General features: G+C 40.8%; 1 protein-coding gene and 1 long non-coding RNA gene across 3 annotated transcripts in view; one reads left to right on the forward strand and one right to left on the reverse strand.

The window, feature by feature from the left end:
- LOC149985141 (uncharacterized) overlaps positions 1-17,985 on the forward strand; it is a 714,490-nt gene that overhangs the window by 377,584 nt on the left and 318,921 nt on the right. The window lies entirely within an intron of this gene.
- Positions 1-17,985, reverse strand: part of lingo1a (leucine rich repeat and Ig domain containing 1a) — a 392,386-nt gene that overhangs the window by 117,297 nt on the left and 257,104 nt on the right. For both annotated transcript variants that reach the window (XM_090201711.1, XM_021564711.3), the window contains exon 2: positions 15,512-15,650. The gene's annotated coding sequence lies outside the window, so the exon portion shown is untranslated. The remainder of the gene's footprint in view (positions 1-15,511; positions 15,651-17,985) is intronic.

The following is a 17,985-nucleotide window of genomic DNA, read 5'->3' on the forward strand; positions in this document are numbered from 1 at the left end:
ATCACTAGGGCAAAGCTGCCTGCCATCCAGGACCTCTACACCAGGCGGTGTCAGAGGAAGGCCCTGAAAATTGTCAAAGACCCCAGCCACCCCATTCATAGACTGTTCTCTCTACTACCGCATGGCAAGCGGTACCGGAGTGCCAAGTCTAGGACAAAAAGGCTACTCAACAGTTTTTTTTACCCCCAAGCCATAAGACTTCTGAACAGGTAACCAAATGGTTACCCAGACTATTTGCATTGCCCCCCCCTTCTTTTACGCTGCTGCTACTCTCTGTTTATCTTTTATGCATAGTCACTTTAGCTATACATTCATGTACATACTACCTCAATTGGCCCAACCAACCAGTGCTCCCGCACATTGGCTAACCGGGCGATCTTCATTGTGTCCCACCACCTGCCAGCCCCTCCTTTTACGCTACTGCTACTCCCTGTTCATCCTATATGCATAGTCACTTTAACCATACCCACATGTACATACAGTGCCTTGCGAAAGTATTCGGCCCCCTTGAACTTTGCGACCTTTTGCCACATTTCAGGCTTCAAACATAAAGATTTAAACTGTATTTTTTTGTGAAGAATCAACAACAAGTGGGACACAATCATGACGTGGAACGACATTTATTGGATATTTCAAACTTTTTTAACAAATAAAAAAACTGAAAAATTGGGCGTGCAAAATTATTCAGCCCCTTTACTTTCAGTGCAGCAAACTCTCTCCAGAAGTTCATTGAGGATCTCTGAATGATCCAATGTTGACCTAAATGACTAATGATGATAAATACAATCCACCTGTGTGTAATCAAGTCTCCGTATAAATGCACCTGCACTGTGATAGTCTCACAGCGCAGAGAGCATCATGAAGAACAATGAACACACAACCGGCAGGTCCGAGATACTGTTGTGAAGAAGTTTAAAGCCGGATTTGGATACAAAAATATTTCCCAAGCTTTAAACATCCCAAGGAGCACTGTGCAAGCGATAATATTGAAATGGAAGGAGTATCAGACAACTGCAAATCTACCAAGACCTGGCCGTCCCTCTAAACTTTCAGCTCATACAAGGAGAAGACTGATCAGAGATGCAGCCAAGAGGCCCATGATCACTCTGGATGAACTGCAGAGATCTACAGCTGAGGTGGGAGACTCTGTCCATAGGACAACAATCAGTCGTATATTGCACAAATCTGGCCTTTATGGAAGAGTGGCAAGAAGAAAGCCATTTCTTAAAGATATCCATAAAAAGTGTCATTTAAAGTTTGCCACAAGCCACCTGGGAGACACACCAAACATGTGGAAGAAGGTGCTCTGGTCAGATGAAACCAAATTTGAACTTTTTGGCAACAATGCAAAACGTTATGTTTGGCGTAAAAGCAACACAGCTCATCACACTGAACACACCATCCCCACTGTCAAACATGGTGGTGGCAGCATCATGGTTTGGGCCTGCTTTTCTTCAGCAGGGACAGGGAAGATGGTTAAAATTGATGGGAAGATGGATGGAGCCAAATACAGGACCATTCTGGAAGAAAACCTGATGGAGTGTGCAAAAGACCTGAGACTGGGACGGAGATTTGTCTTCCAACAAGACAATGATCCAAAACATAGAGCAAAATCTACAATGGAATGGTTCAAAAATAAACATATCCAGGTGTTAGAATGGCCAAGTCAAAGTCCGGACCTGAATCCAATCGAGAATCTGTGGAAAGAACTGAAAACTGCTGTTCACAAATGCTCTCCATCCAACCTTACTGAGCTCGAGCTGTTTTGCAAGGAGGAATGGGAAAAAATGTCAGTCTCTCGATGTGCAAAACTGATAGAGACATACCCAAAGCGACTTACAGCTGTAATCGCAGCAAGAGGTGGCGCAACAAAGTATGAACTTAAGGGGGCTGAATAATTTTGCACGCCCAATTTTTCAGTTTTTGATTTGTTAAAAAAGTTTGAAATATCCAATAAATGTCGTTCCACTTCATGATTGTGTCCCACTTGTTGTTGATTCTTCACAAAAAAATACAGTTTTATATCTTTATATTTGAAGCCTGAAATGTCGCAAAGTTCAAGGGGGCCGAATACTTTCGCAAGGCACTGTACTACCTCAATAAGCCTGACTAACCGATGTCTGTATATAGCCTTACTACGGTTATTTTCAAATGTCTTTTTATTGTTGTTTTTTTCTTTACTTCACACTTTTTTTTCTTCACACTATTGGTTAGAGCCTGTAAGTAAGGTCTACCTGTTGTATTCGGCGCACGTGACAAATAAACATTGATTTGATTTGACAGCCTATAGGGAGTTTGTCAGAGACCTAGTAGTGTGGTGCCAGGGCAACAACTTCTCCCTCAACATCAGCAAGACAAAGGAGCTGATCGTGGACTACAGGAAACAGAGGGCAGAGCACACCCCCCATTCACATCGATGGGGCTGTAGTGAGAGCTTCAAGTTCCTTTGTGTCCACATCACAAAATATCTATCATGGTCCAGTTGCACCAACACAGTTGTGAAGAGGGCATGACACCCCTTCCCCCTCAGTAGGCTGAAAAGATTTGGCATGGGCCAAACACAGATTCAACCACAAAGACCAGGGAGGTTTTCCAAAGCCTTGCAAAAAAGGGCACCTAAGGGTGAAAAAATAAAGAAGCAGACATTGGATATCCCTTTGAGCATGGTGAAGTTATTAATTACACTTTGGATGGGGTATCAATACACCCAGTCACTACAAAGAGAGGCGTCCTTCCTAACTCAGTTGACGGAGAGGAAGGAAACTGCTCAGGGATTTAACCATGACATTAAAACAGTTAGTTTAATGGCTACGATAGGAGAAAACTGAGGATGAATCAACAACAAATGTAGTTACTCCGCAATACAAACCTAAATTACAGACGGTAAAGAAGGTAGCTTGTACAGAACACAAATATTCTAAACATGCATCAAGTAAAACTGCCAAAAATGTAGCAAAGAAATTAACTTTATGTCCTGAATACATTTGGGGAAATGTTTGGGGCAAATTCAACAAAACACATCACTGAGTACCACTTTTCATATTTTCAAGCATGGTGGTGACTGAATCATGTTATGGGTATGCTCGTCATCGGCATCGGGAAGGACTAGGGAGTTTTTTAGGATGAACAAAAAACTGAATACAGCTAAGCACAGGCAAAATTCTACAGGTAAAGCTGGTTCAGTCTGCTTTCCAACCGACACTGGGAGACAAATTCACCTTTCAGCAAGAAAATAACCTAAAACACAAGGCCAAATGTACACAGGAGTTGCTTACTAAGATTACGTTGACTGTTCCTGAGTGGCCTAAGTTACAGTTTTGCTGGAAAATCTATGGCAAGACTTGAAAATGGATGTCTAGCAATGACCAACACAACAAAGAACTTAAAGAATTTTAAAAAGAATACAGTACAAATATTGTACAATCCGGGAGTGCAAAGCTCTTAGAACTGTCCGAGAAAGACTCCGCTTTCAAATGTGATTCTAACATGTATTGACCCAGGGGTTAAATACTTATGTACCTTACGAATGTAATGAAGATATATTAGTGTTTAACATGTATATAATATTTTTTTGCAAATGTTCAAATGTTTCTTACACTTTCACATTACAGAGTATTTTGTGTAGATCGTTGACAAATCAGGGGTGTGAATACTTTCTGAAGACACTGTAAATGTACATGTCAATTACCTCGTACCCCTGCACACTGGCTCGGTTCTGGTACCCTGTGTATATAGCCAAGTTATTATTACTCATTGTGTATTATACCTTTCTATTATACACTGCTCAATAAAGGGAACACTAAAATAGCACATCCTAGATCTGAATGAATGAAATATTCTTATTAAATACTTTTTTCTTTACATAGTTGAATGCGCTGACAACAAAATCACACAAAAACTATCAATGGAAATCAAATTCATCAACCCATGGAGGTCTGGATTTGGAGTCACACTCAAAATGAAAGAGGAAAACCACACCTCAGGCTGATCCAACTTTGATGTAATGTCCGTAAAACAAGTCAAAATGAGGCTCAGTAGTGTGTGTGGCCTCCACGTGCCTGTATGATCTCCCTACAACGCCTGGGCATGCTCCTGATGAGGTGGCGGATGGTCTCCTGAGGGATCTACTCCCAGACCTGGACTAAAGTATCCGCCAACTCCTGGACAGTCGTGGTGGTTGTGGTGCAATGTGGCGTTGGTGGATGGAGCGAGACATGATGTCCCAGATGTGCTCAATTGGATTCAGGTCTGGGGAACGGGCGGGCCAGTCCATAGCATCAATGCCTTCCTCTTGCAGGAACTGCTGAAACTCCAGCCATATGAGGTCTAGCATTGTCTTGCATTAGGAGGAACCCAGGGCCAACCGCACCAGCATATGGTCTCACAAGGGGTCTGAGGATCTCATCTCGGTACCTAATCGCAGTCAGGCTACCTCTGGCGAGCACATGGAGGGCTGTGCGGCCCCCCAAAGAAATGCCACCTCACACCATGACTGACCCACCGCCAAGCCGGTCATGCTGGAGGATGTTGCAGGCAACAGAACGTTCTCCACGGCGTCTCCAGACTCTGTCACGTCTGTCACTTGCTACAGCACGCATTGATGGCCCATCCTGGATGAGCTGCACTACCTGAGCCACTTGTGTGGGTTGTAGACTCCATCTCATGCTACCCACTAGAGTGAAAGCACCGCCAGCATTCAAAAGTGACCAAAACATCAGCCAGGAAGCATAGGAACTGAGAAGTGGTCTGTGGTCACCACCTGCAGAACCACTCCTTTATTGGGGGTGTCTTGCTAATTGCCTATAATTTCCACCTGTTGTCTATTCCATTTGCACAACAGCATGTGAAATTTATTGTCAATCAGTGTTGCTTCCTAAGTGGACAGTTTTATTTCACAGAAGTGTGATTGACTTGGAGTTACATTGTGTTGTTTAAGTGTTCACTTTATTTTTTTGAGCAGTGTATGTACAGTATCAGTCAAAAATGTGGACACATCTACTCATTCCAGGTGATTCTTTATTTTTTCTGTTATCTACATTGTAGAATAATAGCGAAGACATATAAACTATTACATTTCACATATCAACATATACTGTACATTTGAGATTCTTCAAAGTAGCCACCCTTTGCCTTGATGACAGCTCTGCACACTCTTGGCATTCTCTCAATCAGCTTCAACTGGAAAGCTTTCTAACATTCTTGAAGGAGTTCCCACATATATGCTTAGCACTTGTTGGCTGCTTTTCCTTCACTCTGCAGTCCAACTCATCCCAAACCATCTCAATTGGGTTGAGGTCGGGTGTTTGTGGAGGCCAGGTCATCTCTGCAGAATGCTGGTTAAGTGTGCCTTGAATTCTGGGTAAGTGTGCCTTGAATTCTAAGTAAATCACAGACAGTGTCACCAGCAAAGCACCCCCACACCATCAGACCTCCACCTCCATGCTTCATCCTCCTCTTCCATGCTTGTGAACAACACAGGCCGGAGATCATTCATTCACCTACTCTGCATCTCACAAAGACACGGCAGTTAGAACCAAAAATCTCAAATGTGGACTCATCGGACCAAAGGACATTGCTCATATTTCTTGGTCCAAACAAGTCTCCTTCTTATTGGTATCTTTTAGTAGTGGTTTCTTTGCAGCAATTTGACCATGACGGCCTGATTCACGCTGTCTCCTCTGAACAGTTGATGTTGAGATGTGTCTGTTACTTGAACTCTGTGAAGCATTTATTTGGGATGCAATTTATGAGGTGCAGTTAACCCCAATGAACGTATCCTCTGGGTCTTCCTTTCCTGAGGCGGTCCTCATGAGAGCAACTTTCAACATAGCGCTTGATGGTTTTTGCGACTGCAGTTGAAAAAACGTTCAGTTCTTGACATTTTCCGGATTGACTGACCTTCATGTCTTCATGTAATGCTGGACTGTCTTTTCGCTTTGCTTATTTGAGCTTTTCTTGCCATAATGTGGACTTGATCTTTTGCCAAATAGGGTTATCTTCCGTTAATTAACGTTACCTTGTCACAACACAACTGGTTGGCTCAAACGCATTAAGAAGGAAAGACATTCCACAAAGGAACTTTTAACAAGGCACACCTGTTAATTGAAATGCATTCCAGGTGACCTCATGAAGCTGGTTGAGAGAATGCCAAAAGTGTGCAAAGCTGCCATCAAGGCAAATGGTGGCTACTTTGAAGAATCTCAAATATTTTTTGGTTACTGTGTGTTTTTTCATACGTTTGATGTCTTCACTATTATTCTGCAATGTCGAAAATAGTAAAAATAAAGAAAGACATTTGAATGAGTAGGTATGTCCAAACTTTTGACTGCTACTTATTAATATTTATATTTTCTCTCTGCATTGTTGGGATTGGCCCATTAGTAAACATTTCACTGTTAGTCCACACCTGTTGTTTACGAAGCATGTGACAAATAATAATTTATTTTACTTGAGATCATCAGCCAAGTTAAAGCCTCTACTTTCCCAATGCAGGGTCCTGACTACTGTGTTAAAATGGCCTAAATGCCATTTTGAAAGGTGTGGTGCTGTGGTGACCTTCACACTGCCACAATGGCCTGACCACACCATAGAGATAACACTAAAAACCTTACAGGGGGGATTTTTTGGTCCCTAAGTGCAGTGATGTACACAATCTCAAAAAAATATCATCAGACATTGTTTGAACAGAAAAGCTTTGAGAACTCTACTTGACCCATGTAGCATATTTAAGGCTCCCTGAATCAACAAATGGGTCACTTTTTGACCCCCAATTATACCTGCCGTCATTCAATTGATTTGTTTTCATACAAATTGCATGTCAGTTTATTTAATCTCATATTTTATGGTACCTAATTATCCCATTATGACATACCTTCCCCACACAATGTAGGCTCATTTGTGTTGTTTCAAACTGAATCACATTAGTTTCATTTGCGGCATTATGGAATATACTTGGTTCTTGGACTCCTCAGTATGCTGGTTCTCATTCCAGCCAAAGGTGTTAATTTAACTGAACACTGAACTTCGTGGGTGTGACTCTCAGTAAATTAGTGTCAATGGGAGGTCTCTATACTACCTGTGCTAGATTAGGGGGGTCCTTTGAAAATGAAATTAGATATCGACCCTAGACCTGGACTTCTCTGCTGTATGGTGGTTGGGTTGTGTGGGCTACAGCACTGGGCTCAAGCTAGCATACTGCAAACTCCAGAAAAACCTTGGACTTTTGCACTAGCTAACACACCTCCTGCTGAGTGTCACTGTCAGTGGCAGAATAGAGAGCTCACATTAATTTCCTGCTCTGACAGTGCACACTAGAGAGACCACAAAGAAACAATAGTCTTCCTATAGCTAGCTAGCGCAGCAGCGCCCATGGACTAGCCTGCCAAGTTCCAAATGTCACTCAAGGTTAAAGGCATGCCACCTTACACAAGACACACATGCCACCGCTGCCTTCGTCTGACGGGTCGAGAAGATCCTCAGGTGCCATTCGTGCACGCTTGTTCCCTGTGTGTGCGGAGGCTTATCGCAAAGCCCTGCCCTCCAAATCCCCTCATCTTCAGCATGGAAATATGCCCCCATCCAAGGCAAAGCTGACCTTGGATTCTCGCTTTGCGCCGTGAAGTGAGGATTAGAGGAAATCTTCCTCAGACACACATTTAGCTCCAAGATGTGTGCCTATTTAGCCCTAGATTTACTTTAACATAGCAGAAACAAGTAATTTAGAGACGTGAGTGGAGCAGTGGAGGCAGCTCAGAAGAGTAAAACATTAAAAGTGAAACTTTTTCGATAAGTCTATACTAAATATATTCACGTCAACAAATAACCGATTTAAACACACTGTTTTGCAAAGAAGGTTTACAGTAGCCTCAACAGCACCCTCTAGGGTAGCACCATGGTGTAGCTGGAAGACAGATAGATATTTTCCATCCTCCTCCGGGTACATTGACTTCAACACAAATCCTAAGAGGCTCATGGTTTCACCATAAACATACACAGTAATTATGATGACGTCCGGAGGACATCCTCCAACCTATCAGAGTACTTGCAGTATGAACTGACATGTTGTACATCCAATCAAAGGATCAGATAATTAATCTAGTACTGAAACCATGAGCTACAGTAGCAATGCAGTGCATAAAGTGGGGTGAGTAGGTGACAAAGAGAGAGAAAGACAATAGTCATTTTGAAAAAAAATTAAGGAGAAGCAGCGGAGTGAGAAAGAGAGAGAGCGATATTCTGTTTCACTAACTTAGCCTACTCAATCCGAGAATAATTATATGTATGTTAGCTAGCTTGCTAAAGCTATCCAACACTGCAACTCTTCCAAGTCAAGGTAAGCGTTGTATTAATTTATTGCCACAGGGGCCACCTGGTGTAATTGCTAAACTGCTTGCTGTACACTGTACTGTGTGATTGTACACATGGATTATATTGTGTGGTATAATAACAAATTAGTTCTACTATGTTGACTATACCGTTAATATGGTGACAATGATGTCGGCTGTGTAGTGGTTAGCATTAGCGGTTATGGAGAGGTTTTTGTGCCTGGTAACAGACAGCTGTTGTGTTGTGCACCACAAGCTAAAGGAAAAGATGCGAGAAGGAATTATACAATGAGCAAAGTGACGATGTATGTGCGGGTGATCAGGGGTGTAATTCATTCCGAAAATTCTGTTGCAAAATGTTTCTTTAACAGAAGCAAACTAAACGGGAGGGACCTACCTGAATTTGTCCAATAGAAACTTGTTTGAGTTGCAAAACAAAACATTTTGCAACTGTTAGGACTAATGATTACACCCTAGATCCGCTAGATGCAGGCAAGAGTGTGCAAGGTGGTATTGAATGTGTCTGGCACATTGATTAGTAAAAAATTCTCCACCTGTTGGTTGTAGCCACCTCATGATGGATATAGGGCCATTTAGAGTATCATGATATAGCCTAAACCTTTTCACTGTTACACTGAGCTGGGTGAATGGAATATGAATGACAGTCATCCAAGATGCTGTAATAGAAATAACTCCATGCTCATGAAAAAAAAAACATCCTCCCTAATCTTAAACAGCACCGACCGCCACTGGAGTGGATATACATGTGTCCTCGAACACATGGCCTTTGACACCAGCTTCATTATATTTTACTTGTTGTGCTAAAAACAGGTCAAGAACAAGTTGGGGAAAGTTTTTGTTTTGGGAAAAAATACTTTCCAAAATCAAACTAAACCCCCAGACCCTTTGATCCCAGCCACAGTTGACAATGCTATGATCAATTAAACAGAAACTTTATGCAGTTATTCAGAAATAGGATGGTTAACAGCCTAGAAATGAAAATCATACACCATGAACAGTAACATAATGTCACAGAGAATGTTCCCAAAACGTGTGTGTTCCAAAAATAGTACATTTTTGGACATGTTCTTTGCTCTGTTATCATTGCTAGACCTGTAGGATCATTAACATTAAACGATCCGAGTCATACAATTTGGAAAACAAGACCTACAGAGTGCTTCTTTGGATCGACTCTTTTTTTTATCTTCCTAGCTCTCAAGCTTTCAACACTTTTTCAACATGAATTAATGGGTAACAATAACAGCCCTACAACCTCCAACTGGAGTGCAAAACACATACTGTAATTTGGCACTGTAGTACATTACAGTTTACCCATAGAGACGTGTTGAGAGTGCAGTGGATATGCCACACGGGAAAGCAAAGGAGAGCTTTTTTCATAGTTACAATAATGTGAATTGACAATGTACCCAAAGAAAGTTATATTTTATATAACTTGTGTGCTCAATTATCTCAAATGATATACACTTTGCTAACATTCAAAAACATCCCACTGGGCACACAGAATCATTTCAATGTGGATAATTAGGCAATATCTGGTTGGGACGTTTATCAATGAGATTACAACCTATTTTCACCCACTCAAAAAGACAGTTATTTTAATTTAACCATATAAAAGTACAATCAAATTCCAATGGAAAAACAATGTCTGATTTTGGGTTTTGGTCACCCAAATTTCTCTCACTGCGTTTTTACCATTTAAAACTACAAAAAGTTCAAATGGGAATACAATGTCAGGTATCTTGTATTTATACAACAATTGAATGTGATATCACTGTGATTAATCTAATAGCACAACCAAATGACCTGGAATGCCATTGAGATTACACTAAAAGTACATAATGCAACTGAGCAATTCTGAGCAGATTATTACTGAAATGGTGAAAATCTCCAAAGATCTACCACCTTTTCTTTCTATCTTGAACATGCATGCTTTCTATGAGTACATAAGAAGACATGTATAGTTACAGTAGGTTAACCTCAAAATGTTGCCATGGATGCGTTACTCATTTAAGTTTGAATAAATGCTGTTACATTAGTTTGTAAGATAGCCTTAACTAATATTGAATTGTGTTTGGTTGACAACACAGGAGAGTTTCATCTGAGCCACTGGCTTAATCCTATTTAACTTTTATTTTTGGTTTAGCTAACACAACGTGCCATAGGAACACAGGAGTGATGGTTGCTGATAATGGGACTCGGTACAGCTATGTAGATATACCATAAAAAAATACAATTCACAGCATTAACAATGTCTACACTGAAAATCACATTTTTTGTCCATTAAAATGTGATTGTCCTTCAAAAACAAGGACATATCTAAGTGACCCCAAACTTTGGCACCGTAGTGTACCTCTTTATTTTGGTTGATGGCTTGAAAATTACCATTTTACTATCAACATTGAAAAAAAGTCTAATCAAATATAACATTTTACATCATTTCAAACACTAGTAACACCTTCATAATATTGAGTACCCCCCATCCATAGGGATGATGGTCCATGTTGGCTGGATGTCCTTTGGGTGGTAGACCATTCTTGACACAAATGGGAAACTGTTGAGCATGAAAAATCCAGGAGCGTTACAGTTCTTGACACAAACCGGTGCGCCTGGCATCTACTACTATACCTCGTTCAAAGGCACTTAAATCGTTGGTCTTGCCCATTCACCCTCTGAATGGCACACATACACAATCCTTGTCTCAATTGTCTCAAGGCTGTCTTTAACCTGTTTCTTCCTCTTTATCTACACTGATTGAAGTGGATGTAACAATAAAGGATCATAGCTTTCACCTGGATTCACCTAGGCAGTCTAGGTCATGGAAAGAAGGTGTTCTTAATGCTTTGTATATTCAGTATAGGAAGAAGATTAGAAATGACACACGGAAACAACACAATTTCAATGTATACATAGTTCTGATGATTATGTTGAAATTAGATTGATTGAACAGCCTGTTAATCAGGTTAAGTCAGGTATTTAAGTTAAAGTTTTACCCTAATTTGAATGTTTACAACGCTGGTTAAAATGAGATGAAAGGTTGATTAATTTTTTCAAATCCATTGTATTTTCCAAGTTCATTCCACGTCACAATTACGTTGATTCAACCAGTGTGTGCCCAGTGGGTCGTTAGGGTAGATAGGTTTTCTCTTCTCGCACAATTGGGTTATTATGCTGGCTTTTTCATTCAAGGCTTTTTGGTATCTCGGTTCTTTGGCCTAATTACGTCTATAGAGATTAGATTGGCTTTGAAAAAAACTGCAGTGATAAGGTTATAAAGGGAGAATACTTCAGCAATAAGCCCAATGGACCATTACTATCTTGCAACCCTTACAACAGACACCACTTTGAACCGTTAAGCTTGTGTCATTTCTAAAAACCCTCTCCGCGCCGCCTTTCGTGTCAATTGCATCCAAAACGGCCAATTTCCTGTGTAACTTGGTGTTTTCACATTTTCATCATCCCTGCCAGAGCTATCCGGAGGCACTTTGGCCATCACTCATCACTGTTGCGTTGAGAGGCAGCCAATGTGCAGTAAAACTGATGGACGGCATTCCGCATGACTAAAGACAAATGGCATGCAGTTTTTTTTTACATTACATTTCTTTCTCTCACCACCAGAGGGTAGGTAAATAGAGAAATGTCCATGTTTATATCACTTCCAATTCAATCAACCACTTTGAACATAACATTTCAGTCAGTGGCAGATGCTGTGAGCAAAAACTCCCTGTCTGTTCCGTTGTTACAATACAAGAGGCGACAAGTAATACAGTTCATAGTCTATATTCCGTTTAATTTTGGACCTTCTCCTATAATCAGTTATTGAGTCTATACATTTGCATAATTACAGTATTGCTGTATTATACGCTCTACTGGGAGGGAAAAACACTGTGTTCTGAAACCTCTGCAGTCTGTCTTATGACTTGACCTTTGCAATATGGACATTTTGCCTTGTATAAAACTGCACATTCAGTACAGTCTCAAAGAGATGAATGCTAAGTAGCAGGTATGTAATAGAGTGAAATGCCTCAATGTGAACATATAGCTAATGACCAATGTAGATGCTGAGTTATAGCTTCTAAAATCCCAGTTCAGACCACAGAGAGCTAAACATGTAGTTATTTGTAAAACCTAGAATTACTACTTATTTCTCTGAGAGTGAGGTGGATATACTGTACAGTGCATTCGGAAAGTATTCAGGGCCCTTTACTTTTTTCACATTTTGTTGCGTTACAGCCTTCTTCTAAAACTGATTAAATATTTTTTTTCCTCATCAAACTACACACAATACCCAAAAATGAAAAAGCAAAAATATGTTTTTAGAAATGTTTGCAAAAAAACTGAAATATCACATTGTTGAAACACTTTTGGCAGCGATTACAGCATCGGTTCTTCTTGGGTATGACGCTACATAGTTGGCACACCTGTACTTGTGGAGTTTCTCCCATTATTCTCTGCAGATCATTTCAAGCTCTGTCAGGTTGGATGGGGAGCATTACAGTACAGCTATTTTCAGATCTCTCCAGAGATGTTAGATCGGGTTCAGGGCTCTGGCTGGGCCACTCAAGGACATTCAGAGACTTGTTCCGAAGCTACTTCTGCGTTGTCTTGGCTGTGTGCTTAAAGTCATTGTCCTGTTGGAAGGTGAACCTTCACCCCAGTTTGAGTTCCCGAGAGCTCTAGAGGTTTTCATCAAGGATCTTACTGTTCATCGTCCCTCGTTCTTGACTAGTCTCCCAGTGGCTGCTGCTGACAAACATCCCCACAGCATTATGCTGCCACCACCATGCTTCACCGTAGGGATGGTGCGAGGTTTCTTGTGTTCTCATGGTGAGTCCTTTAGGTGCCTTTTGGCAAACTCCAAGCGGGCTGTCATGTGCATTTTACTGAGGAGTAGCTTCCGTCTGGCCATTCTACCATAAAGACCTGATTGGTGGAGTGCTGCAGAGATGGCTGCCTTCTGGAAGGTTCTCACATCTCCACAGTGGAACTCTGGAGCTCTGTCCGAGTGACAATCGGGTTCTTGGTCACCTCCCTGACCAAGGCCCTTCTTTCACATTTGGCCAGGCAGCCATCTCTAGGAAGAGTCTTGGTGGTTCCAAACTTCTTCAATTTAAAAATGATGGAGGCCACTGTGTTCTTGTGGGCTTTAAATGCTGCAGAAATGTTTCGGTACCTTTCCCCAGATCTGTTCCTTGACATAATCCAGAGCGCTACAGAGAATTCCTTCAACCTCATGGCTTGGTTATTGCACTGACATGCACTGTCAACTGTGGGACCTTATATCGACAGGTGTGTGCCTTCCCAAATCATATCCCATCAATTGAATTTACCACAGGTGGACTCCAATCAAGTTGTAGATGCTCAATGGAAACAGGATGCACCTGAGCTCAGTTTCAATTCTCATTGCAAAGGGTCCGAATATGTAAACTTTTTCATAAGTTCTTACAAAAATAAAAGCTAATTTACCAACATTTCTGGAAATGGATATATAGTGTTTTGAAATTACACTCTTCACATAGTTCTGAAGATTATGTTAATCAAGTATTTGAGTTGAAGTTTTACCCTAATTTACATTTTTACAATGCTGGTTGAAATTATTTGAAATCAATACTGGTTGATTACTTTTTTTCAAATTCAATGTATTTTCCATGTTGATTCCACGTCACAATAAGTTGACAAATTCACATTAAAACAGTTTTAATTCAACTAGTGTGTGCCCAGTGGGAAGGTACTGTAAATAGCAATGATGTCTAAGAAATTGTCAAATTTGAGTGTATACAGATGCGGTCCACCACAGCTTGTATGAACAGAGAACATGTGTTCATCACCTTCTAATAAGGTGTGTGAAAACAATAGATCAGAATGTGTATTAGAAATGTTTTTAATCGCACAGACAAGATGCAATGGGTCACCAGGTAATGATGCTCACATGTTATCAAAGGGGGCTCCCAGACAGACGAGTGTGTGTAATGGAATGATAGAGCTGGCAGTGGTGATGATGAGGCCTCCACCATGGGTGAGTGGGCGTGGACACATTACTGAGGTCAGCAGTAACATATGTCCCTGCTATTGGTGACCATTTAAATGACAACCTCAAACAGTTGTCATACACAGAGTGAGAAATGAGTCTGAACGGATGTGTTTTGTTGTTTTGAACATTTGTTTTAATTGCTAATATGTATCTTTACCTAGGTGACATCCAAGGAGCACAAATACTTCCTGCAGTTTAACTTCATAAAAAAAGGCAGTGTGCGCACAAGCATGTGTAAAAGAACTGAATGAATATTAAATTCATGCTCTATTGAAAGGCTTTGCTGGGTCTAATGCTTTTCAAATTGCCAATTTGCCATTATGCTTAAAAGGAGTGGATTGTGGTGCTGGAAATTATTTCCTTATTGACAAGCCATTAATCAAGCTCTGTGCTGGATATCAGCCAGAAAACCCTTAAAGACAGATGTGCCAAGACACAGCATTGTTGCGTATACATGTACACAGGTTTGTAGAGCTTCATCACCACACCAACACATATTGACCCATTTTGAAATGAGATATAAAGCATCAGAACTTGTCTATGAGAGGAAATAACTATGTTTTAAGATTAAAAACAGCAACTACCCAGGGGAGTTGCAGTGGAGTGTTGAATTAGTGCATCTGAAGCAGGGCTGGGTCAGGAATTCAGCCAACAATATCTCTGCTCATGGGACAAGTGCCAAATAATCTTTAATGTCCACAGTTAGTCAAGACCTTCTAGCTTGTCCGCCAAAAGACAAAACCCTTAGCGGGACAATGAGTAGCCCCTACTGGCCCTCCAATACCAATGCTACCTGATATTCTGAGGTGCCCTGCTTAGCTTTCATGGGCCAGCTAGCAGATAGGTACAGGGTGGTATTCCTGCATACAGCCATATGGTGACACTATAATCTAGTTATATCTATTTTGATTGAGGAAGGGTAATATATTCACCCCAGACGTATCATCCATTTCATAACGTTTGACAAAAGAGATCTATCAGGTAAGAAGAATAAACTTCTCTGAAACGTAATCCATTTGGCTATCAAACATATAGGATTGATACACATGCAGGCGAAAACAATATGCAGTTTTAAATCAGAAAAGCATAGCTCTATCACAACAGATGTATTGGTATAGGTAAAATTCCATATACTTACAGGCAGTAAATGCTGGCCTGTTGATTCCAACTGAGACCTTGTCACTGCGAGGAGGGCAGAAGGCTGCTGGTGTGAGGTTGGCTCTGTCTCCCCTTAAACCACATTCCCTCGCTGCATCCCTGCTCAACAGACCATCCACCTGCAACAGAAAACAACCCATTCCAAACCTCAGTACAGGCTGGTGTATTGATGGCAAGACAGAAAGTGAAATACGAGTTATCGAAAGAACACATACTCTGATACCCAGGAAAGGTGCATAAGTTGATATTACACATTTTAAGGTTGTCCATCATGAAAGATGCATACTTAAGTCAACAGAATGAAATATACAGTATTTGCATCCACTGGTTCATAGTACACAAACTGGTTATTGCCAGTCTAGTCACAACTCATATCTTTGTTGGTTATCATTGTGTTATATTTCATGAATATTTGATCATATAGTTAACACAATGATACATTGGGAGACTGTCAGAATACCTTCACTGAGCCATTACAACATAGTTGTTGCCAAGACAGTTCCTCAACACTTGAAAGTCCTGGTCTTTATTGTCAAATTTTAGACTGGAAAAAACAGCAGACAACATTTACATAGATAATCAATTATTCCCTATGAAACATCAGGCAATGTTGTTATGCCAATAGAGGTAGCAACACACGAGCGGTAATGGCTCCGTGGTTGCCAATGATGACCAGAAGAATTTCAATACACAAACATCTTTTCAAATACAAGAAAAAAAGTCTACCATGTCACACAAATCCACCGATTATCATACATTCTCATGATTAAGTCAGTTTTAGTGCACAAATTCATAATTTCAGCTCTGCCCCTATACCTTACAGTTAGTTGTACATCATACCAATAATGACAACGTTCTGTTTAATTTTCCTCTGTAGGGGGAAGGTGATCAGATTTGGGAAATGTCAGAGATATGTCGAAGTTTTGGAGATCAGAGAAACCACAGGTAATGTCCTTTCAGACGGAAAAGGGAAATTAAGAAATGCTCACCGAAAACCCTTATGAACCCTATTGTATTGACTTAGTCATTGATGTTTTATTAAAGTATTTCATACTGCGAAATAGAATTTGTGCACTGGGAGAGTTCAACCAATGATGTCATTGGTTGATTGAGCGTGCTGTCTGATAAAACAATGAATGAGGTTGTGTTTTGTAGCAATTGTTGTGGGCTTTGTGTTTTGCCGATGGTACAATCACGCTAGTAGCGTGAAGATATGGTTGTCTCAACGATGTTCCTATCTGCCACGATATCTACAGTAGCAGTCAAAAGTTTGGACATACCTACTCATTCCAGGGTTTATTTTTTACGATTTTCTACATCATGGAATCAAAGTGAAGACATCAAAACTATGAAATTGCACATATGGAATCATGTAGTAAAACAGTGTTAAACATTTGAAATTTAGTGTTAAACATTTGAAGTAGCCACCCTTTGCCTTGATGACAGCTCTGCACACTCTTGGCATGTAGTTCGCTAGCTAGCTCGGTAACATTAGGGTTATACAACTCTCTGCTGTTGAAATCTAAATGTTAAGCTAAAAGAAATGTGAGATAATGTCTAAATGATTTTTATAGTGAAGATCAAATTCATAAATTGCCTGGCTGGGCTGATGAGACAGTGGATTGCGCAGTTAGATGGAACAGAGTAAATACGCATTTTAACATCATAGATTTAGCCGGTGGTCACTTGTGGAATAGAGACCGGCTGAAATGTGATTGTAACCAAAAAGCATTCAGGGTTAGACCCAACCGTTGTATACTTAAGGCATGAGGTGGTGTGGTATATGGCCAACATACCAGCTAAGGGCTGTTCTTAAGCACAACTCAACGCGGAGCACCTGGATGCAGTCCTTAGCTGTGGAATATTGGCCATGTACCACACCACCTCATGCCTTAAGTATACAACAGTTGGGTCTAACCCTGAGTGCTTTATTGCTATTATAAACTCAGTACCAATGTAATTAAAGCAGTAAAAATCTATTTACTCATACCCGTTGTAATGAATACTCAGGGAGAAAAAGGTGTAGATTCACGCGCAGTTCAGTTCTTTCTGTTTGTATGGTTGTGAGGCTTTGATTGCCTGCCTGTGCCTGCCGCGGCAGATGTTTATTAAGCCTTCGCAGAAGGCAGGAATCATGGTCGCAGGCAGGCAGGCAGGCAGGCAATCAAAACCAAAACCTCACAACCATACAAACTGAAAGAACTGAACTAGTTAAGATCCCCAGTTTCTGTGTTGTGGATTGCATGTATGTGTTTCAGGAAAACGGCTTCCTGGAATCCCCCAAGCAGCTGATTGGAGTTGACCATGGTAAATTGGAGCTGAACCCACCCTCTCGTCAGAGGACGCAGTTGCCTTCAATTACCAACTCCTTCTCCAGCTATATAAGCCAGTGTTTGGTTGCTCAGATGACAGATGATTGCTGAGAGAAGCGAGATGAGGGTGATAGTCTGTGTT

The sequence above is a fragment of the Oncorhynchus mykiss genome, chromosome 2 (genome assembly GCF_057628025.1).
Source record: "Oncorhynchus mykiss isolate SJ-2025 chromosome 2, ASM5762802v1, whole genome shotgun sequence".
Lineage (NCBI taxonomy): Eukaryota > Metazoa > Chordata > Actinopteri > Salmoniformes > Salmonidae > Oncorhynchus > Oncorhynchus mykiss.